General features: G+C 33.8%; 1 protein-coding gene across 1 annotated transcript in view; it reads left to right on the top strand.

Moving 5' to 3' along the window:
* The first annotated feature begins 13,661 nt into the window (after positions 1-13,661).
* Positions 13,662-24,058, top strand: part of LOC142334263 (aladin-like) — a 49,814-nt gene continuing 39,417 nt past the window's right edge. The window contains exon 1 of the mRNA XM_075382156.1: positions 13,662-13,944. The gene's annotated coding sequence lies outside the window, so the exon portion shown is untranslated. The remainder of the gene's footprint in view (positions 13,945-24,058) is intronic.

A 24,058-nucleotide genomic window follows, 5' to 3' on the forward strand; every position in this document is an offset into this window, starting at 1 on the left:
CAGGTTAGTTAATATAAGCCACCAATTGGTGAAATTCCACAAACCCCTTAACAATTCTTTCAACTATTCTTCACAGATTTATTTACTGAAATAACCAGTGAAACCAATAGGTACGCCCATGAAAAAACACAAAAAATTACACCCCTCCAAAAAAAATCGATGTGGTGGTCGTGGTAAGATATCAGTATTGAAGAGATGAAAGCATTTATAGGAATAATTATAAACATGGGGGATGAACGAAAAACCCGAAATAGACGACAACTTCTCAACAAACTGGGTCGATGAACAATCCTTTTTTAACGGCATTTTCAGTAAAGAAATATTTTGGAACTTTCATGTTGGTCCACCTCCTCCTGGACCAGTACATGGCACACTGACTTGGTCTGGAAAGGTTCATAATGTTGTCCTCTATCTCAACAATAAATTCAGGGAATATTATATTCCTAACAATCACATAAATGTAGATGAGAGCACTGTAGGATTTAAGGGGAAAATCCAGTTCAAAGTCTACAACAAAGACAAGCCAATAAGATGGGGCATAAAAATCTTTGTATTGAGTGAAGCAAAATCTGGATACATCTGTGCGATTGAACAGATATGACCTATTTTGGTACTGACCATTGACCGTATGGCCAGATCTGATTTAGGCTCCACTAGTCGTATTGTCCTTCATCTTGTTATTAAACTAAAAGATGGACCTGGTGGCCGCACTCCTAAACTGGCAAGTTCATATAACTGTGACCATAATGCTAACAGGCAAGGGCTTCCTGACCATGTAAGAGTACAAAGAAAAAACTCAAAAAAAAGATAATAGACTTAAGTTGTATAAAAAAAATTATGAAGTATCCTTGTTGTTGTGGAAAGACACGTAGCAATACTTAGTAGCAATAAATAAACTTAGTAGCAATATTAAGTACTCTATATGCTGATGGATCGACAATCAGACGTATATGAAAAGGGGGTAAGGAAGAAGAGGTAAAAAAAGCCTAAGGTGGTCTGCAAGTATAATAAATTCATGGGTGGCATGGATGTGGCAGATTAATATATAGCTAGCTGTTCTTTCACGAGAAAATCCATCAAATGGTGGAGAAAAGTCTTTTTTTGGCTCCTAGAAACTGCCATGGTGAATGCAATTATATTGTACAATATTGTTAACAACCCAAAAAAATTAGTTCAAAGACAATTCAGAAAGGTTTTAGTGAAGCAGCTTGTTGTAAATATACGAAATTCCAGAAAAAGAGGAAGACCTTCAGATGTAGCAGACGAAGAGAGGCAAATTACATCTTCTGTACCCTCTTGAAGAAAGAAAAACCAAAGATTGTGCAGTGTGCAGCGATCGCAGACCTGGACAGCAAAGAAAACGAAGCAAATTTTTTTTGTAAAACCTGTTCTGCCAATCCAGGACTGCATATTGGTATGTGCTTTGAATTATATCACTCACAAAAAAATTTAAAAAAATGTTTGTCACTCACATAGTAGCAATTTTTGTTTTTATAATAAAAGTAAGTTGTTAACAATTTTTTGTAATTATAAAAACTGTAAAAATATAATTCTATTTATCTATTTCAACTATAAAGTTTTATAAAAATAAAATATGATTAATTAAGAAATATTTTTTGCCATTCTTTCATCCTAAGTACAAATATCAGTGAATGCTCTAAAATTAATTCCCAGCTGGTGTGACAAAGTGGTCAATATGGCCGCCGACTTAGCACAGAAAGTTATGCGGCCAGCCCTGCTGGTCACCCGAGCTGCTTGCTCAGCAGCATCATAAATAATAACGAGTAGACTCAGAGAAGTACGTGGCCAGCAGTGCTGGCCTGATGAGCGCAAAGGGTTAAGATAGAAAATCCACTGGAATGTCGAATACCAGAGGTGCACTAGTGCCGAAACGTTATCACTCTTTGAGAGAAATAAAAAATTGTCTTTTCTCATAAAATTTGATTAACTTAAAGCCTGGTCTACATTTTATTTTAACATTAAGTGTTCAATGTTTTGTTTCTTAAATAAAGATATCACTTCATTAAATGGAGTGTGATGACCTACAATGCCATAATTCATTAAAATCAAATGCATGAAAATCCGTTGGCAAACAGTGTAAAATTAAGTTGCAAAAAATCTGATTCACGAAAAAATTTAAACATTTGACATTAAAAGATAAGTTTTGCTTCTTATCAATGTAAACATTGAAATGAATGTCCATTTTCATAACATTGTCTGTTAGCCAGCTGCGCGTTTACATTGACCATATTCTTGTGGTCTGCTATGATACAAAATAAAACATTACGGTACTGGAAAATTTGTTACTGCACATCTGGTTGAATGCTGTCTGTAAAGTAGGAATACCATTATCAGAAGGGAAATTAAAATTTATAAGACCTTAAGAACTGCAGTGCTATATGGTTCAGAATATGGAGAGTGAAATCAGGATAGGTTATGCTGAGAAGAGTCTTAGAAGTCAAGAAGGAACTATAAAATAGAAAGAATAATAACTGTAGAAAACTTGTATAAGAAGAGACTATTAAAAGAGAATTTGGAATGCAGTCACTGGAAGTGGTTTGGTAACTACATGACCAAACCAAGTTTGCAAAATAGTCAAAGGTTATTACAGAACGACATGAAGAGGGGACATGGTACAACAATATTAATATGAGAAAATATGTCTATACTGTAAGATGGAAAGTTTGGTAATCAGTCAAAAATGGGGTATAGGTTTTTTGCATGTCTCAACATTTCATGCTCCAGGAACTGCAAAAAATGAAAACAAGTAGCGAGTGATGTTCATATGTATGTGTGTTGGCTTGTTTGAAGCTTAATAACTTTTGACTCGGTAAACCTATTTTTATGAAATTTTGTACAGAGACATATGTATAGGGCAGTTGTTTGCTAAAGTTTGGGGTTGGTATCTCCACGGGGGGAGGTAGATCGTTTTTTAGGGTCAATTTTCTCTCAAAATTTGACAAATGTAACCCCAGCACATACATCCATGCTTATCTTACCATTTTTTAAAAAATTTGCCCTAAAATTACTCCTTCACCAAAAATCAAAAAAATATTTTTTTAAATTTATTGCATATACTTTAACTGAAGTTTTTTTTGTCTTCCTAAACATAGTAGTAGTGTGCAAAACAAAAAAAAAATACTTTGGGGCAATAATGGAGGTGGGGAGCCGAACAATGTTTAAAAATATAAATTTTTTGAATTTGTTAAAACTTTTTTTGATTTATTTAAACTTTCAATTATATTATTACAATAAAATTTCATCTTCATTTACCCCTCCACCACCACCACCACCAAAAAATGAGATCATAGGTAACTTTTTATTGGTTGTACATTTTTCAGTGGATTTTTTTACAGATTTTTCAAAGAAAATTATGATTACTTTTGATTGCATGGTGTGAGTGGGGGTGAAAATTATTTTTAAAAATTTTAAGATATGAGGAATATGAAAATATCATTCACTTAAATTGGGGTTTCCCTATACACATATTTATTTATTTAGCAACCAATGTATAAAATTTTGTGGCTTGAAATTCTCCAAAAGAACAAGATCAATTTCATTGAAATATATGTATGCTCTGATAGTGTCAACTTTTGACATGCTCTAGTCGTGCATGTGAAAATTTGATGAAGATTATTGAGTTGTTCTTGAGTTATGCTCAATTTACAGTTGAAAAGAATTGAGTGGGGCAAGTTGGAAATGTAATTTGTTATGATGCTGCAAGTTGAATTTTTGATGTTTTGTAGCTGCAGTATCTATTGTTAGCAAAATTAAATTAAAGAAAATTCAGTCTTCTTACACAGAACTGTGCAGGGGGTTTTATAGCTTCTTCCATTTAACAGCAAATGTAGAAAAATCAAGAAGATTTCTTGGAAGGTAATTTTGGAGGTGGGGTTTATTTAAACATATAATGATAATTTTACAATAAAACTTCGTCATAAATTACCCCTTCCAAAAAAAAAATTTTAACAAATTTTTTCAAGCATTTTTCACTATACAAGAATAAATAACCAATGTCAGAAAAGTATTACAATTTTGTGTCAGCTTTTTTATTATATGCATGCGTATATTAGATTGTAGGAAAATTGTGCTTTGTAGAAATTTTCATGTAATTAAAAAGTCAGCTGAACAATTTTAATGAAATTGAGTGTAAGAAAAATATTTAATTTTTTGTGACTTTTGATTTGCTAAACTTCTAATTGCTACTGTTTTTGAGAAAAAATAATTTATCAGTTTATTACTTTTGTTATAATTTTAATCTTTACTTATTTAAATTTTGTAAAAAAAAAGCTGTGTTCAGATAATAGGAAAGAAGTTGATTCATTAATATTTTTCTTTTACATTTAGGCAACTGAATATTGGAGTTAACTCACCCACTCAAGCCTTTATTTTTACCCCATGTAACAGAGAAGCAGTCTAGACAGAATAACAAATAAATTCAGCAGCAGTTAGGTCTCTGGACAAAATATCTCAAAGCTGTCCTTCAAGATTCTCTATTCTAGGAGTCTCTTAATATTTTCCATCAATCCTGTCAATAAAATCAGTCTCCTTCTTCCTCTTTCATTTCTGTTTACCATTTGCTCCATTGCAATCCTGAGACATATCACAAAACCATATTACTAATAATTTACATGTTGCAAGAACAATAAATATAGTCTAATAATACACTGTTCCAAAAATGTAGGTGCCACACTTGCAGACTAATAATTTACAAATGAATTCAGCCACCATACTAACGACTCGAGTGAAAAAGAAATGACATCACAAGAGAGAGAGAAATTTATGAAAATGTTGATATTGCAAAATCCCTTTAGTAAATTATTCTTACAGCTGCTTGACTTAATATAAAATCTTTCATTATATATGTCTGAATTGAAATTAAAATTTATTCAGTTTTTGTATTTCTTTATTACCTACTCTTGCTAATAGTTAATTTTCATTATCACTGCTGTCACTTGACCTCATAATGCAACCTTTAAAAACAAACTTTTAATAATAATAATAATAATTTTTTTTTTTTTAATTTATTTTGTACAACAGAACAGCTGCTTGAGCCTTTGTTTTGTATATTGTACATTGGATACAAAAACTAATATGTACATATATGTTAACATATACAAATCTATAGCAAGTTTACATGTATATAATAATAAATGCAAGTTATGAATCTGTATATAATATAAAAATAATAGTAATAAAATAGTCCAAAACAATTTTAATAATAATAATAAAAATTATAAATTCAAATACAATAAAAATAATAATTAGAGTTTTCATTATGGTAGTTATTTAGTGATAACTTTAATAATAATTTTAAATATATCTAAGTAGTAGTACATCACATTTTCACATTTACATCTTATCTCCTTCATCCAATTACATTTGTATTATAATTTAAATAGAATTGCTGGTAGTTATTTAACACTAAATAAATGTGGAGGTAAAAATAACCACAAAAGAGATTTATATCACTATCAAACAATATTGACTATTTTTAATTATTAACACAATTTCATAATAATTTCACATTTAACAATTTATTATATTTTTACAATTAAAAAGCTCATAAATGAAAATATACAAAATCAACAAAACAATATTAATACTAATACATTTTAAAATTAATAATTTATAAATAATATCTTTTAAAAATAACAATAATTTCAAAATTATAAAAATGAACATTACTACTACATAATTACAAAGAAAGTTAAAGAATTAGCTTAAGAATTTTTTTAATTATATTTTCATGTTTCACCTCCACCACCCTTATTGTAATCTTAGCAACCTTCTTTTTCCTGTTTAGCCTCCGGTAACTACCGTTCAGATAATACTTCAGAGGATGATATGTATGAGTGTGAATGAAGTGTAGTCTTGTACATTCTCAGTTCGACCATTTCTGAGATGTGTAGTCAGAGTGGCCTTGTGGTTAAAGGCGCCAGACTCAAGGATTCTTAACCTAATCTTAGCAACCTGGAAGAAGAAAAGTGCTAGGTAGTAAGGAACTAATTGCGGTTGAACTAGAAAATAAAGAACTAGGAATTAAAGAAGGACTAAACCAATACAATAAGAGATTACACTTCTAAGAATAATAATCCATCGCTATGCAATCCTATCAAATTTTTAATACAGGTCTTCTCATCTTCCCAAAAGCTTAGTTTATCCTGAAATTTCACTGAAATGCTGGTACACCGCTTAAACGGAGACATGGTAGAACCAACCGGTGTCACAAATTGTATAAAAGACCTCACTGACCTGGCCTGGTTTCATAAGACAGCTTTGTAATGTGTTGGAAGTTTATTGTGTAGAGTTTTATAAAAAACAACCATATCAAAATATGTTCTTCTATCAGACAATCTGGAAAGCTCTAATTGCCTCAACATATCTTCTCTACCAGTGTCGACAAAACAATCTTTAAACTTAAAATGCATCTAGTTCAAGAATCTATTCTGAACACCCTCAACCAGATCTGAGGTAAAAGCTCATATTATTCCACACTATGGTCGAGTATTCCAAACGACTCTTCACCAAAGATTTGTATAGAAGGTTACAGTGGAAATATTGTTAAACCGTACACAAGACCAAGGTCCCGATGTGCTTTACTGATAATCTGATTAACATATTTGTGAAAATACAATTTCATGTTAAATAAAACCCTGAGGTCCTCAACTAATGTTTCAGCAACAATAGCGTGTGCAGCAATCCTATAGCTGAAAACAGAGTTTGACGATTTACAAGATAAAGTCAAACGTTTGGTCTTCTGAAAATTTCAAGGCATACAATTGCAGTTTGCCCATTCAACAACTCTGTTAATTTTAATTGTAGCAACAGGTGATCCACACTATTCCTGATCCGACAATATATTTTGATGCCATCTGCAAACATATGAAGCTTACATGTCAAAAGATCCTCGATATCATTTATAAAAATAATAAAAAGAAGGGGATCCAAAATAGAGCCTTGGGGAACTTCAGATTTAGCCAAGAATGATTCCTCAGACATCTGTCCACCAAAATGCACCTAAAAACGCCTGTTGAATGAAGATAAGAGGACAGCCAATCATTAAGACGATCACTGAAGCTGAAGTTTTTGGTCGTTGATAACAACAAGTGATGAGGCATCTTGTCAAAAGCTATGGTAAAGTCAAAATATATCACATCTACTTGACCCATACGCTCAATTGCATTCTGAATCCTGTAAAATGCGGCCAAATTAGAAGCTGGTGAGTAATCTTTAATAAATCCATGGTGAAATGACGATAACATCAAGAGCATATGGTTTTAAATATATTGAAATAGAATCCTCTCGAATATTTTGGAAAAGGTACCGAAGACAGAAACAAGTTAAAATTATCTAGAGAACTTAGATTATTTTCATCTATACCATTTAAGTAGCAATCTCTTCAAGCGGAGGGATGCTAGCAACCATAATTATTAACAATGAAAAGTATGTGCCAAAATCAAATAACCGTACAGCTTTATTGAAATTTCAAAAATAATGAGCTAAAATTTTACTAATTATTATTAATGAGTTATAGAAAAAATATAAAATTGTTCGTTTATACTGATTATATTGTCGTGTTGGTTGAAGATCCGATTTCATTACAGAGGAAATCTAAAATTATCTAGAGAAGGGACACCAGGCTTAGATAGAGGAGTAATAACTGCATGCTTCCATAGGGAAGGAAAAGAAGATGACAAGCTCCCATTAAACAGGGAAGCCAGGACAGGAGAAAAAAATTGCATTTAAACCTTTGATAACGAACGGGAATCCGATCCAAGCCGAGCGTCGATTTACCGTTTAGATTGTTTATAGCACTAGAAGACATACGTCAGAAGATGAAATTACTAGGATGTCAAAAATCTGATGGTTGTTGATACAGGCGTTATCAGATGTGTTTTTGCATAGGAAAGTCTTGTTATACTGATTGAAAATATTCACCGAAATGTTGACAAATCAACCGAGGATCAGAGGTAGTCCGTCCATCTACAATGGGGGAATAGTACATGACCCGTTAAAGACCGGGACATGTAGTACTCCACCTCTACATGCTGCCGCTCCGTCCACGGTCCGACCAGAGGGTTAAGCCTTGCGGTCCATCGTCCTCTGATCTCGTGGTCCCAGATCTCTTGCCATCCGACGAACGTGCAAGTGCGTTCTTCGTTGGCAATGATCTCCCGGTTACCTGGCGCTCCCTTGCCAAAATAGCAATGGGTATGATGCCGGCGACCACCAGTACTGCGGGCTCGGAAACCGTCCGTTACGCGGAAGCAACTCGCAAGGCTGTGGTGCGTTTTACCTGCGCGAGCCGCTTCCGGTTTCTTGCAGCTCTTAATGCCTGGGCCCATATTTCCGACTCGTGACATCAGCAATCGCCGTCTGCTGGGCTTCGGTCCACCGACATTCGCCATGAGCCAGCAGAGAGCAGTTACGGCTTTCGCAGCTTTGTCGGCGGCTCTCATAATACCGGTCAATCCCATAATGTTTCCGGTCAATCATAATACCGAGGTACTTTGCGGCCGGCTTGGTCTCAACAAACTCCACCCCGACCCGCAGGGAGAGAAAGGTGTCGATACGCTTCTTCGTTAGAACCATGATCTCCGTTTTGCTGAGAGCTAGAGACAACCCATGATCGTCCAGCCATGTGCATGGCTCTCTGAGCCTCAGTTGGTTGCGCGTGGATCTAAGGAACCTGACAGAAGCTGGCTCTGCCATAAGTGCGAGATAGGAGAGCATAAGGCTAAGGAGTGTTCATGCTCTGCTGAGAAAAAGGTGTGAACGCTTCGCAGCTGGCTCACGCACCTGGAACAAGGGAGTGTCAGGTCTTCCGGGAAGCCCTGAAGTGGGTGAAGAGAAAGCTCCGTTAGAATGTTGAACGTACTACAGGCCAACCTTAACAGGAGTTGGCTAGTTGATGACTTGCTGCTACAGCTAGCCAGAGACAGGGAGGCCGACTTGGTGCTGATCAGCGAGCAGTACTGGAACCGTGATGACTCCGAATGATTCCGGGACTCGCTCGAGACTGCCGCGATATGGATTCCGTATCGCAGCAGAGCCCAAGTTTGGAGGCACGGCGCAGGCAAGGGGTTCGTTTGGGTCTGCTGCGGTGAAGTGACGATTTTCAGCTGTTACCTCACCCCAAATGACTCGATAGCGGGCTTTCGCCAGAAGGTTGACGCGCCGGAAGATGTTATCAATAATAAAATATGTTATTATTGGATATTGATCTCCAGTAGAAATCAGCAAAAGTCTCTATGTTGATGATTTGGCAGTTGTATATGCTAACAACAAGACAGTTATGATGAAGTACAAATTACAACAAGCGATTAACCCTCTTAATGAAGTTGCGAGGAATAATGGATTTCAGTTTTCACCAGAAAAAACGTGCTGTGTACACTTCTGTAGGAAGAGAATTCCTCACCAAAGTTCTGTTCTGACCATCGATAATAATCCAATATAATATATAGAAAATGTGAGATTTTTAGGTCTGTTATTGGATAAATCCCTTACGTGAGGATTACATATACAGGACTTGAGTGATAGATGCAAAAAGCCCTAAACATTATTAAATGTTTATCCAACATCAGTTGGGGCTCAGATAAAGAAATACTGTTGAGTCTGTATAAAACATTGGTTCAGTCGAAACTCAACTACGAATGTATTGTATAATCATCTGCGAGGAAGTCGCATTTCAGAAAGTTAGACATAATTCATAACAGCGGAATAAGATACGCGACGGGCGCATTCCGCACAAGTCCGGCGACTAGTCTAATGTCCGAAGCCGGGATAATGCCACTACATTATAGAAGAGAGATCCTACTGCTAAGATATACAGCAAACATACGAGGTTTCCCTACACATATAAATGGCAAACTTTTTAACAATTATCATTTGGCTGCATTATATGAACATCGTGCTACCTATTCTAGATCAGCCGGATTAAGGTACCACGAATTAACAGGAAAATATGAAATTGCTATACCAGAGACATTGGCAATTTCTACGACAGAAACACCGCCATGGCTTTTGCCAGCGGTAAATACAAGGGTGGATCCCTCCCGGGATTAAATCAAAAAGAAGCCAGCAGTAATCATCCAACAGGAATTTTTATCAAGCGTCAGTAATTACGAAGAAAATATTAAAATTTATACTGACGGTTCTAAAACCGAACATGGTGTTGGATGTGCCATATATGTAAATGGAGAAGCCCACTTGGAGACTGCCAGATATGGCCAGTGTCTATACGACAGAACTTACTGCCATACAGCAAGCTCTTCGCTACACAGAACACTATTGCGAAGAGTTTGTGCTAATATGTTCCGATTCTCTAAGTGCACTTGTTGCAATTCGGAACAAGAACATTAAGGATGTCCTAATTACAAACATACTGACGATTTTGTACGTTTTAAATAAACGAGGACAGCTATGTGTATTCGTATGGACTTCAGGGCACACTGGTATTGCAAGAAATGAAAGCGCAGACGAAGCTGCTAGAAAGGCGACAGTCTGCGATAACTTGGATGTAATTCCTGTACGGGTGGCATATGTTAAAAACTGTCTAACACAATAAGAAACAGGTGGAATACGATTGGATACAAAATTAAACTCGGCTAAAACTTCTCTGTATAAATGAAAAAGCGATGTGACTCGCCGAGAACAGGTGGCTGCGACCAGACTTAGAATCGGTCATACACGAATAATAAATTCATATTCGTTAACCGGCGAAGAAAAACTAATGTGCGGTTTTTGTAATACAACACTTAGTTAAGCATCAAATGGAAGAGTGTGCCATATAAGGGCCTCAGAAAGAGGTTCCGGCTAAGAAATAATATTGCTGCTGATTTGAAAAATGGAAATGAAGAAAGGATAGTAGCTTATCTACACGCCAGTGGACTTCTTAAAGGTCTGTAAAAAAAAATTAAAGCTGTGTTAGAGACTCTATAAAAGGTAGCTTCTCTGTATACAAGGGAGTCTCGAATCGTGGCACGTATAGTAACGGGAGGTAGCCCTCTTGCCTAGGCCGCCCGGGCTTGCCTGCATGCAAGAGTAGGGGAGTCGGGACGTATCCAGTGATGGTATGGGGGACCCTCAAGGTGGACTGAGGACTCAAGGGTATGCGCAAGGCATGCCTGGAGACAAGTAGGTCAGGGCTGGGAAGGCAGCCTCCCCGCCGAGGGGTTCTTTAGCCTTCCTGAACAGATGATCAAATTGCTCTTATGACGCGGGGGGAAGAAACCCCGAAGAGTTACGTCCTACAGGACTATTTATAGGGAGGAGTTAACTGCCACGGCATCCTGGGGCTACTGATGTGCTGCTTAACGGCGGTTCTGGTTGCTCCGAGGATGCTTAAATAAAATAAGCGAAACAGGTAAAAAGAGATAATGATATTGTAAAGACTTATCATTTCCATTTATGTAATTTGTTTATTTTCTTTAATTTTTAAGATAGGGGCCCTTTACATCCCATAAGTGTTGTCTTAATGTTTTGTCGTTAAATGTTGTGTATATATTTGTGCTTTTAAATAAAATGTGAGGGCTCTACACCCTTACATATGACGACTCTGATGGTGATTTAATCTCTTTTTAAGGATGTGACGAGGGCTAATGACCTTAGAAGTCGATGCCCGTAAAACACACACAAAAAAATAATAATAACGGGTGTTTCAAAAAGGACGCAACAAAATATTAAGAAGGTAGAAGTCATGCATAGGTAAATTTTATTTCTTCCTACATGTCAGTTTGCGTCTCTATAGTGCAGTGAAATATAGAAATACTGGAATGGGCACTAGCGTTAGAAATCGGTGCCAACAAAGATAGCTGATTTAGAGGTATACATCTCTTTGTCTACAGTCCGTTCAAAAGGTTTGTGACGATCTCTCATCACAAATCACAAGTTATCTTTCATAATTCAAGTTATTGTAGAAAGTTTTTATAAAAACATTTATATGATACAATGATTAACTCAACATTTATTTAATATTCATAAGCATTGAAATTTTTCTATTAATTAAATAGAATTATGAGATTTTATCACTTAATATTAACTACAATTAAGTTATGGAATCACTTTCTGAAGGGACGGTACGTTAGGTACAATGCGCATGCGCTGCACTGTGCGACAGTGAAAACTATACCTCTAAATCTATCTGTCTCACGTTCGTTTTCCGTTCACGTTGGACATAGGCAGTGCCCATTCCAGTATTGCTATATTTCAGTGCTATAGTGCCGTTTTGCAAGAACGAACGTGTGTTTATTATTGAGACTTATTGCGCGTATAAATCTTACGAATGAGTGAAAGATGAGTTTCGGATAAAATTTCCCAATTCTTCAGATCCTAATAAGTCGACAATATCGCGTTTGATCAATAAATTTCGTGAGACTGGTAGTGTTCATAATCGGAAAAGCACAGGTTGACCATCACAGTTAACAGTAGAAGTTCTGGAGGGTGTAAAAGAACGTTTAACTCGCTCACCCAGAAAGTTATCTTCACAGGCTGGCTTTCACTATCTACGGCTTTCAGGGCTACTAAAAAATTACGGTTACAAAGAAGGACCACGGAAAACAATTACAGTATTGTTATTGGTTTCGTTCTCTTGTTGATGACAACGGTAATGAAAATTTGGATCGTGTTTATTTCAGTGATGAGACATAGTCTCACTTGGATATCTACATTAACAGCCAAAACTGCCAAATATGGAGCCCTGAAAATCTTCACGGCTACATGAACAACCAATACATGCATGTTGGTGTTTGGTGTGTGTGATCTCCTGGTGTCGTGAAATAGGGCCTTTATTTTTTTACACATCTGTAGATGGTGCAATTTATCGCAACTTAATCGAACAGTTTATTGCCGTGTTACATTTACACGAACGAAAATGCTGGTTCCAGCAGGATAACGCAATGTGTCATAATGCTAATGGAAAGTTGGATATGTTACAGGACTTTTTTTACCATCGTTTGATATCAACGATGGTAAAAAAAGATGGTGGCCTCCAACATCCCCATATCTTACACCAGTAGACCTTTATCTTTGGGGGTATTTTAAAAGTTTTGTTTTTATAAACAGTCATCAGACACTAGAAATTTTGTCTAACAATGAAAGTGAGGTTTCAAACATTACGAAAAGTGGCTGCAAATGTTATGAAACGTGTACGAATCTTGTATAAGTATTTTATTAACATTATTATTTGTGTAATAAATTGAAATCGTCAAACAAAGAGGTTGAGTCCTTTTTGAAACGTTCGATACCTTATTAATGTGAAAGAAAGAATATGTTACCATTGAATGGAAACACACAATGGTAACACCATATTCTTTCTTTCTCTTTTTCCTGTTTAGCCTCCGGTAACTACCGTTTAGATAATTCTTCAGAGGATGAATGAGGATGATATAGTAACACTATATTGCTATGTAATATCGTTACAAGTCAGAAAACACTGAACATGCGAGTAGATAAATAACCTACGAACGCGAGATAAATAAGTAATGATGAAAGTTTTATATTCAGTTTTCTTAAAAAAAAATAGGATGCTTTTAAGAAAGAATGTAAAATTCATACATAAATGCTTCCCCTCGCAGAATTTTTTTATTTTTTGAAAGTTTACTATTAAAAGCTTCTATGAGTTGGTATACATGAATTAACACCTGATGCATAATGAAAGATGTAGTATTCGAAAGCGGGAAAAAGTGGTAACGGTGGATGTACACGTACTGATAAATTCATTGTTTACTGGCTGTTAGGTTAACTTGGCGAGAAGTTTGATATTATATACTAATTTTATTTCTATAATTTGTCAGTAATTCAGTAAAAATAAGTTTTTTGCTTGTGTAATCGTTCGTATAAACTAATGTTTGTGTAGTATGGTTGGTGAATTAGTTTTATTTGTTCGTTAAAGGCCATGTCAATAGCCTTTTGACTCTTGCGGTTTGAACTGGTCTAAAAATTGTAAGTGTTATAACACGGACGTTATCATAATTTCTGTCAGTATAGATTTTAAAGATTGTTTATGAGTAAAGTGAATTGTACCAGTATTGAAATTATAAAAATAACTTGACATATTTAATTACAAAATATCTATGACTTATTTTAATTATAACTTGACTTTATTTATTATAAAATATCTTGAAAGAATAAACGTCGTGAAGTAACCGTACATTTTGTGTATCTGTTACCAAATTTATTAAGGGTTAAGTTTACGGCGTAATTAGATAATTTTGTTTTAAGTTGTGGAAGCAGAATAAGTAGGTAGGTTATATAGTGCCGTGAGAAGAATTGATAGTTTTTCTCCAAGTAGCAGTTGAAAGTTGTAAAGTGCAACTTGTTTTCATTATTTTTACTGTTAACATTTTTAAAATAATATTTTGACACTTGTATGAGGGTGCATCAATAATTATCCACAACAAAGTTGTGGACTTCATCTCAATAAAAATTTAAACAACATAACATTCTTCATCAGTGATCCCATTGCTTTCACTGGTCCACAGCATTTTCAGAACATTACGTTAATGTTTTATAAACCATTTGTTATGCTGAATACAGAAAAGTTACGTTTTTGAGTTATTTTTGTTTAAACATCCCTATTGTGGCATGTAATCGTCAAATAGATTTGTTAAAAGCAGTGCTACTGCATAATTCAAACAAGAATCCTTCTTTACCTGTTGACATGTTTGATTATCCCCCAATGATTTTTTAAATGAAGTACAAGGACCCTGCAGATGGAAAAAGTGTATTTGATATTCCTCTTCATTTTCATGTATTTTGACTTCACCTAACCTCCACTTGCCATCATATACGCAGCAGGCATAGTTTTTACATTTTGGCTTTGGTAAATCTATAAAGCAAAAAGAAACACCAATGTCCTTGTGTACAAATACTAACGTATATGTTTCTGATTCAGAGGTCACCTGGACTTTCAGAATACATTTCTGACTTCTTGGAACATAACTGTGAAAGGTTCTTGTTTCTGGGACTGTTGTGATTACCTGATTACGAGATTCTTCTGTCTCTTGAACATCTTTACTTAGAACAGAAGGTGTAACAATTTGATTGTTGACTCTCTTTTGAAGGCTTGCTTTAGTCATAGTCCTTTTTACAGTTCCACTAATACCATCATGTGGTCCTTTTCCATGGTATGAGGCAAAAAAATGCCATACAATGCAGTTTCAAAATCTTATGGTAGCAGAAATTTATGAAATTTTTTTGTTTTTGTACTGGGCTGAGGTGCCATTAGAAAAATAAAAATATTGTTTAACTTGTGGTAAGTGTTTTTACTTTAATAAACTTGCTTTTGGAAGGGGAAGAACAATGTAGTATTGTGCAAGTACTCACTAATCACACATTAGCTGTGGCTTTGTAATTTTCCTTTTTTTAAATATATGAGAAATAGTTATATGGTGGAATAAGTTTTTGACCAGTGATATGACTGGACTTCATCCTGTATCACAAAAGGAAAATTTTGAGAGAAGTCTCCCATTACAATACATTCACCCTCCAACAAGTTTTCCTTTATAATGTTGAGGAAATTAGATTGTTTCTTTGCAACAAAATGATGCCTTTTTAGATTACACTGATAACATAATTTGGTACTTACATATTAACGCCACCGCAGCTACAGCTTTATTTAAAAACAAAGTAGTCAATCGGATTTCAGTGGATTAACAGTAATTGGATTTCGGTGCTATAACATTAAGGTTATATTATTAATAAGTTGTATATATTATGCATATCATTAAATATGATATGGTAATTATAAGAGGTTAGCGAGCGAAGCAAGCGTAGGTTATATTTAGTTAGATTATTTTGATACACTTATGACTTGTCAGTATACGAAGTCAACATAACCTAAAGTAGCTGCGGTGGCGTTAATACGTAAGTACCCATAATTTATGTTTCCTAACATGCAATACATGATTTTAATATGTTTTTTTTTATGCTGAAAACAAATATGAACTCAGAATCTTTCTATTGCCCACCAGTTTTGAAAAAATTTTATTAAAGAATTTTTTTTTTAATTTTTCATTGTATAATTAGCATTTTAACTCCTATACTGTACTTTGTTAGCTCATTTTTTACTGTTTAAAACTTTGTTAACATAATTTGTAAGGTATAAGTAAACACTACTAGACAAAGAATTAAATCATAACTAACATAGTCACATATTATGACATCATATCTAATACTGAAGATTGAGCCTTGATGGCCAAGATTAATCGTGTCTGTGCAGGTCAAAACATGTAGCTGAAAACACAGCTATGTTGTTTGTATTAAGCACTGGATTTAGGAATGAATTAATTTTATTCAGTCTTATTGCTGTCTTAAGTTTGTTAACAGTGCAATGTCATAATGCCTCGAAATTGTGTAAAGGAGTGGATGCCTTTTGTTGTGTATGTGGTGAATTTACTGTAAAATCAGATAGAAAAAAAAAAACAATACATCTTTAATTAAAAAACATATAATTTGTAACATAAAAACATATCATTTTACACTTTCAGTGTAAAATTGGTGATCAGGATAAGACGTGGGCTCCTCATGTAGTATGCACTAATTGCTCTATATATTTAAGAGGATGACTGAAAGGTACATGGAAGGCTTTGCCATTTGGTGTACGTATGGTTTGGCATGAACTGAAGTATCATGTAACCGATTGTTAATTTTGTTTAACAAATGTGTCTGGAATTTCTAAAAAAATCTAAACATACTGTAAAATATATTTCATTGCAATCTGCAATCAAGCCTGTACCTCATAGTGAAATTATTCCAGTTCCTGAGCCACCTGTGAATGTATGTTTCGAAAGCAGCAATGAAGAATCAGGCAGTACTGAAGAAAACAATTTTGATTTTGAATTATCGTCCAATAAGCCACATCTCATATGGCAAGATGAATTAAATGTCTTGTTTAAGTTTTTAAATTTGTCAAAAAATCAAGTTGAACTGTTAGAATCAAGACCGCAAGGTTGGAATTTACTTCAAAAAATACAAAAATTTCAGGTTTTCTAAACCAACAAAAAGAACTTTCTCAGTACTTTATTGATGAAAATAATTTGGTTTATTGTATGAATATTGATGAGCTTATGTTGCACGTAGGACAACTTCATGAACCTGAGGACTGGCGCCTTTTGATAGATTCGTCTAAGTATAGGTTAAAAGTAGTTTTACTACACAACGGTAACAAATGTCCTTTGATACCAATCGCTTATGGTATTAATTTGAAAGAGACATATGATGTGATGACATTCTTGAAAAAATAAATTTAAAAAAACGGCTGGAACATATGTGGTGATTTGAAAGTTATAGCTACTTTGTTAGGCATGCAGTTAGGCTATACTAAGTACATGTGTTTTCTTTGCGAATGGGACAGCCAAGCTAGGGATAAATATTCTGTTACCAAAGAGTGGAAGAAACAAGACAACTTAACTCCAAGTGGAAAAAATATTATTAACGAGCCCTTAGTTGAATCCAAAAAAATATTTTTACCCCCTCCATATCAAGCGAGGACTAATGAAAAATTTTGTAAAAGCAATGAAGAAGGATAGTCCTGGATTTTTGTACATCAGGCAGAAATTTCCGAATAAGTGAAGGAAAAATTAGAAGGAATATTTGTTGGTCCTCAAATAAGAGAGTTGGTCAAAAATGATGTATTTAACTCAGTGTTAAATAATATAGAAAGTGCAGTGCAGCTTGGGCTTCATTTAAAGACGTTTGCAAACGTTTAAACGGCAAACAAAAATCCGACAATTACCACGATATTGTTAATCAACTTCTTACTTCAAACAGAGCAATGGGATGTAATATGTCTGAAAATACATTTCCTCCACTTGCATCTGGATTTTTTCCTGGACAACCTTGGAGATGTAAGTGATGAACACGGTGAACATTTCCATCAAGACATTTCGGTGATGGAAAGCTGCTATAAAGGGAAATGGAATACTAACAGGCCAGCCGATTAATTTGGGATGTCCCTGAGGCTGCTTATAAAAGAAAAGCATTAGCGAAATCATTCTAACACAGGTATGGCCTTGCAAAATATACATTTCAGAGATTTTTACTATATTTTTCCTTAATTTTTTTTTAAACATAATTTATTTAAAAATAAGGGTGATGGAAAAATTTTATTAACAGATCTGTAATTTATGCAAAAACGCAATTCAAGAAATGGTATCGTACTTTGAGAAACATTAAACAATTTGCTTTTTGTCTACGAGTGTTATTTAAATTTTTAGTAAGTTTGTCTAAGTACTCTTGAAATGGAAGAATTTGAGTAGTTAGTTCACATCGGTTAGCAGAAACCCACTGTTTGAAGATAATTTCAGAATCAAAATCAGCCCAGCTCTCGCAGTAATCTGAGCACTTCATTAGTGCCTTGACATTTTTCACAGAATGACAGCATGCACATACCATTTTCTATATCGCATATTGTGGTTGAAAGGAGAATTTTATAATCAAATTTCATTTTTAGAGCAGATAACATCTGCTATTTTGGTGGGTGAAACACCTTGTTAGTACCTGACACCCCAAACCAGAACACAAAATTTAGGCAAATTTTGAAAAACCAGTTTTTAAATTATGTTTTTCTTTGAAGGCTGTGTACAATTCTTTTAAGTTACATAAGATAAGCCTTTTTTGAATATTAATTTTCTTCTTGTCAGCTTGTTTTACAGAGACACAATCCTTCTTGCCTAGCATCATTCGTCTGTAAAACTCAGATTTTTGCCACCTGTCCCACATGTGCATTTTGGGCCCCAAAATGAGACATTTTCAAAATTTTAAGATTTGGTGGTCATTTTTTTTTTAATGAAGGACATGGTAACAATCAATTTTTTTTTATAAGTACTACAAGGATCTAAGAGTTAAAAGGTAAAAAATAGGCCTGTTACACTAAGCCCTTTATTATTTATTTTGGGCCCAAAATTTGAAAAAAACAATTTATAAATGTAACTTCAGAAAACATTACAAGATTTGGTTATGTAACAGAATGAATTTTGAGTACACTAAGATGAAGTTCCATCTTTTTCAAAAAAGCCCTTTTTGACTTCTGTATGATGTAAATTAAGAATGCTACAGCTCATGGAAAAAGTAATGAAAATGGCTATTTTTACCTGTTGGCAAGTTAGAAAATAGTCTATTACTCAAGAAAATAATTTAAAAAAATATTTTTTGGCCACTACAAGGTGGGTAGTTATCATATACCAAATATCATCTAATTCAAAAATAGTGATGCATAAAATTAATTGAATTAAAATGGAATAACTTAGTTTCTTCTGCAACCTGCTTTATTTTCACCCAAATCAGCTCATTTGGGTTGAGCAGGTAGTATGGTGACAGTTGTAATATGTTGCATCCATAATTGTCCAGTATTTTGTCAAAGTAATACTCTTCATAGCAGAGCGTATATAATCAAACTAATTTGTAAAATTCAGTTTTTAGCACATCTACTAAGAGTAGATGTGTAAGGGTATATTTCTACTTTGTAGACTTTCTAACAGTATGTTTTCTGCAGTTAGAATAAGGATAATTTATGTTACAATGACACGTGTTGCAATTACCAAGATTGAAAAAAATGGAAATTTGGTATTATTAACTTTGTTTTTGTCCATTGTTCACAATTTTCAGCATTTGTTTTCTTCTGGTATTGTCCTTGCTTCTGGTTTGATTTAAAAATTAAAAGTGGATTCACAATTTCTTCTCTAGTTCTGCTAAGGTTTACCAATAACAGCTTTGATTCTTTGGATACAGGTGTTGTAGACATTTTATTAATGGCTACAACATCTGTATCCAAAGTCATCTGTCTAATCGTACCTTTTTATATTTGTTGAGAAAATTATTAATTTGAAAAAGTAATTGATCTTCCTTCTAATTTATAAATTTTTTATTTGTTTTAAATAATAAACAATATACTTTTGTGTGAAACATATACTTTCTACCAATATTATTTTCAGTCTTCTATGTAAAATCCATTCTCCAGAACTTCTGTAAAGTTTTGTGTGTGCAACTTATTTGCAGATTCGTTTTTAAAACCTGTAATGAATCTTTAATTTATGTTGAATTAGAAAATCTTGTTTTATGTTGAATAAGAAAATTGTGCATAGTATTAATTAAAACCACATTTTTTAGATTTTCTTAAGTTATTTGTTAATGTTCATTATTATACATTTGCTTTGATAACAAATTTTCTTATTGTTTTTAATTTCTGCACCTACAGTGTCTTCTATTATTCTTACCAATCTCCAGTTTAGGACCTAATAATATTTTTGTGGCATGGGCTGTTAAACTTATTCTGTGTTCTGTAAATTTCTGGTACCAGTTTTCCTCAGAATTGGTATAATTATCATTTTTACGAATTCTTAAGGCCATTTTGTAGATCTACGTTCAGGGATATTCAATCTACATTTAAGATGTATTTTGAAGGCTCTCCCCCACCCCCTCCCCATTCTCTCTCACTCGCTCACTCTCTCTGTGTGTGTGTTTTTGTTATTTTGTTTTATATCATCATCTGGTGTTCTGATTTTTGGCAGGTCCCTTACATCACCACTGACTCCATCCATTTCTGTCCCAAGCCATCCCCTTATAGTTTTTAAGCTTTGCCCCATCTATTAAGTTCATTCTTCTTTTCCCTTGCTTTCTTTCTCCTTTTATTGACCTTTCCAATGTATTTGTCAAGATTCCACTTTCTGTAACCACATGCCCCTAACCAGTTTCCTTTTGTGTACTCTTTGCATAAGAGCTCTTTCTTTATTACTGTTCGTTTCTTCCTCATTTCTCACTTTTTCCATCTATCTTACTTTCTCCATGCTTCTTTATATCCAAATCTCAAAAGCCTCAATCCAATTCCTTTTCCTCTTCCTCATTGTCCATGCTTCATTTCCATACAACTGGACACTTTATATCTAACATTTGGCTCACATGTTAGTATTAAATGAGACTTTTCATACATAGTGATTTCCTCTCTGAAGACTTCCTTTGCCGGAATCTATCCTATCTATCTTCCTTTTATTTCTGTTTTGCTCTTTTAGTCCTCTGTCACCATAGTCTCCAAATATCTGTCATTTTTGTTCCATTTTCTAATCTTTCATTAGCATAAGTTTCCTTACCGTAAACCATCTTTGTTGTTACTTTCATTGTTTTAGTTTTTCCTATATTTATTTTCATTTTATTTTCATTACTTCCTCCAGGGCTGTTAATCATCTTTGAAGCGAGTGTGCACCATCAAGTAGAATTACTATATCATTAGCAAATCTAATGCATCTTATTTTTAGTCCTCCTATTCCTTGTTATTTTTCTTCTAATATATTCCTTATCGTACCTTCAATGTAAATGTTGTACAGTCTCATTAAGAGACAGTATCCTTGCCTAACATAATAACCTAGATTCACCCACCTAGTCGTATTCCTAGTTGTTGCTGTTTGCCTCATGTATAATTCTATAATTAACCTTCTGTCTTTCCATTCTACTTTATTCTCTTTAAAAATCTCTCATCATTTTCTTCTATTTGATTCCATCAAATGCCTTTTCAAAATCTATAAAACAGACTAATTCCTCTTCCTCTTTAAATATCTCTCTTCAGCTATCCATACTAGCCCGATGGGATCTCAGATTCCTTTCCTTTTCCTGAAACCAAGCTGTTTCCGTTCTGCATTGTCTTCCATTATTCTTACTGACATCCAGTTTAGGATTTTTAATAATATTTTTGCAGGTTGGGCTATTAAACTTACTGTTCAACATTCTGTACATTTTCTGGTACCAGTCTTCATGACTGATATCGTTACCATTTTTACAAATTCTTCAGGCCATTCTCCTGTACTGTATGTGCTATTACTATTCAGCTATTACTTTCATTCCTTTCTCCTTTTTTTTTCTTTAAGTATGTATAAAACTGTGAGAAGTTCATCTACTCCCGTCAGTGTTTTTACTTTTATTGCTTTTTGAACATTCTAATATTGATATTCTTTTACCCTCTTTAGCTATCTCCCATTCTTTTATTTTATATGTAAACAAAATATAACAGTCTCATGTATCCGAACTTCCATGTTAACCGAGGGCTGGATGAAGGTCAATGACATTATGCTGAGTGGCTCTCCGCTACTTAGTTACATTCCAAAATCCATTCTTTTTGTTACCAGTCATTTAGAGCATCCACTATGCAGTTACAGATGGTGCAGTATTGTTGTGTATTATTTGGTGTTTATATGATTACTATATGTGTTATTAATGTTTTTTTTTGTAATGCAATTATAGTAAATGGAAGCATGCAGTTGCTTCACCAGAAACAGAATTAAATCCAATAAGGTGTCTAGGTAATGGTGAATCGGTTAAAAGATGTAGCATCTGAATTAGGTGTCAGAGAAGTAATGGTAGGTTATTGGAGAAAAAACCATAGTGAAATTGAAAAATGGTGTTTGCAGAAAGCTGGGCGACAGTGTGGAAACTCCAGCTTGTAAGACAATGAAGAAATGTGATCATGACAAAACATCAGAAGCTCTCTACATATGGTTTACTCAGCTAAGAGCAAAATGATCTCCAGTTACTGTTGTTATGCTTAAAGAAAAAGTCATTCATTTTCATTCCAAATTTAAAGACCAAAGAAGAATTTTCTGCCTGTGTTAAATCCATCGTTCAGCCTTTGGATCATGGGGTAGAAACTTTTAAAAAACTACAGACTTGGCTGTAAAAATACTGATTGAAGGTTTGGAAGAGGAGAAATTTATAGTTGAATGTGTGAAATTAATTGCACTAAAAGATGTTTGTTGGATTGCGGAAGCATGGGATGATGTGAATTGATGACTGAATAAACCATGGCGAAAGTTGCTTCAAGCTGATACTCAAGTTGAAGAAAGGACTGATGATGAAAATGAAGTAAATGTTCTGGAACATTTACAAGAAAAATTCCTGCCGCAGAGCCAATTGACAAATTCAATATTAATAAGTGGATAAGTGCAGATGAAGAATGTGAATTTACTGATGAAATGATTATTAATATTATAAACCAAGAAGATGAAACTGATGAAGAGAGTGCTATACAAAATAAAATGTCACGTGAAAGACTAAAAGTGATTGAAACAACCATCAATTCGAACAAGAGAAAGCCACATAAGTGAAATAATGATGTTAAGACATTGTTGAAATATGACTGCTCTAAATGAAATTCAAAATATGAGTAAAAGACATTAACAGACTTCTTTAAAAGCTAATATTTAGTAATTTGCCATTTATTTGTATGTAGCTTAGAGTGTATGTAGTTTTTTGTTTCCAAATATTTTGTTAATTTTAATCTTGATTTGTTTTTGGTTCAAATAATTTTTAAGAACTTATTTTTATTTTTGTAGTTAAATTTAAAAATTGTGAATGTAGTATTTCTTTGTCTTTTATAATTTATATTACTAAATTTTTGAACCTACACTTATATTTAAATTGTAAAAATATAATTTTATGAAAATATTTTATTTATATTTAACAAAAATTACAGTTTTATATCAAGTATACTTCTGAAATCTGTTTTTTCTTGTTAACTGAATTAATTGTTATCTGAGGCAGTCTTTGTCTACAAAAGGTACTACTGCACAAGCCTGACTTAAATACAAATACAGTATGCATAAAGTACAGCTGACTATGCCATGAGCATGACAACAACCTTGATTAATTTGGAATTCATAATACAATACTTTATGCAGTTTTTCTAACAGTGAATATTGAAAAAAATTGTTTTGCACAGTTATATATTGAATAATTTTTTTTTACCTGTTCCTAGATTGTTTAACTGATACATCTCTTACTGCTATAGACACTGTTGAATAGTTTAACTACCACATACTGTATACTTGTTTGACGTTAGAAAATTTACATTCTTTGATTTGTTTGTGAATTCTACTTCTTGTAAAGTGATCATATTCAGTATTTGTTTTGAAAAGATTAATATTTTTTTTTGTTTAAAAAAAAAACTTGAAATATATAATTATAGGGAATGTCAAAAGTTTTAATTTAGCAAACGAGGGTCTATGAGTTCTCTTAGGCATGTTGCAGATCAAACTGAGGGCTTTTTTCTGTCTGAACAATGTACTGCGCATAC

This window comes from Lycorma delicatula, chromosome 1, assembly GCF_047948215.1.
Source record: "Lycorma delicatula isolate Av1 chromosome 1, ASM4794821v1, whole genome shotgun sequence".
NCBI classification, from domain to species: Eukaryota; Metazoa; Arthropoda; class Insecta; order Hemiptera; family Fulgoridae; genus Lycorma; species Lycorma delicatula.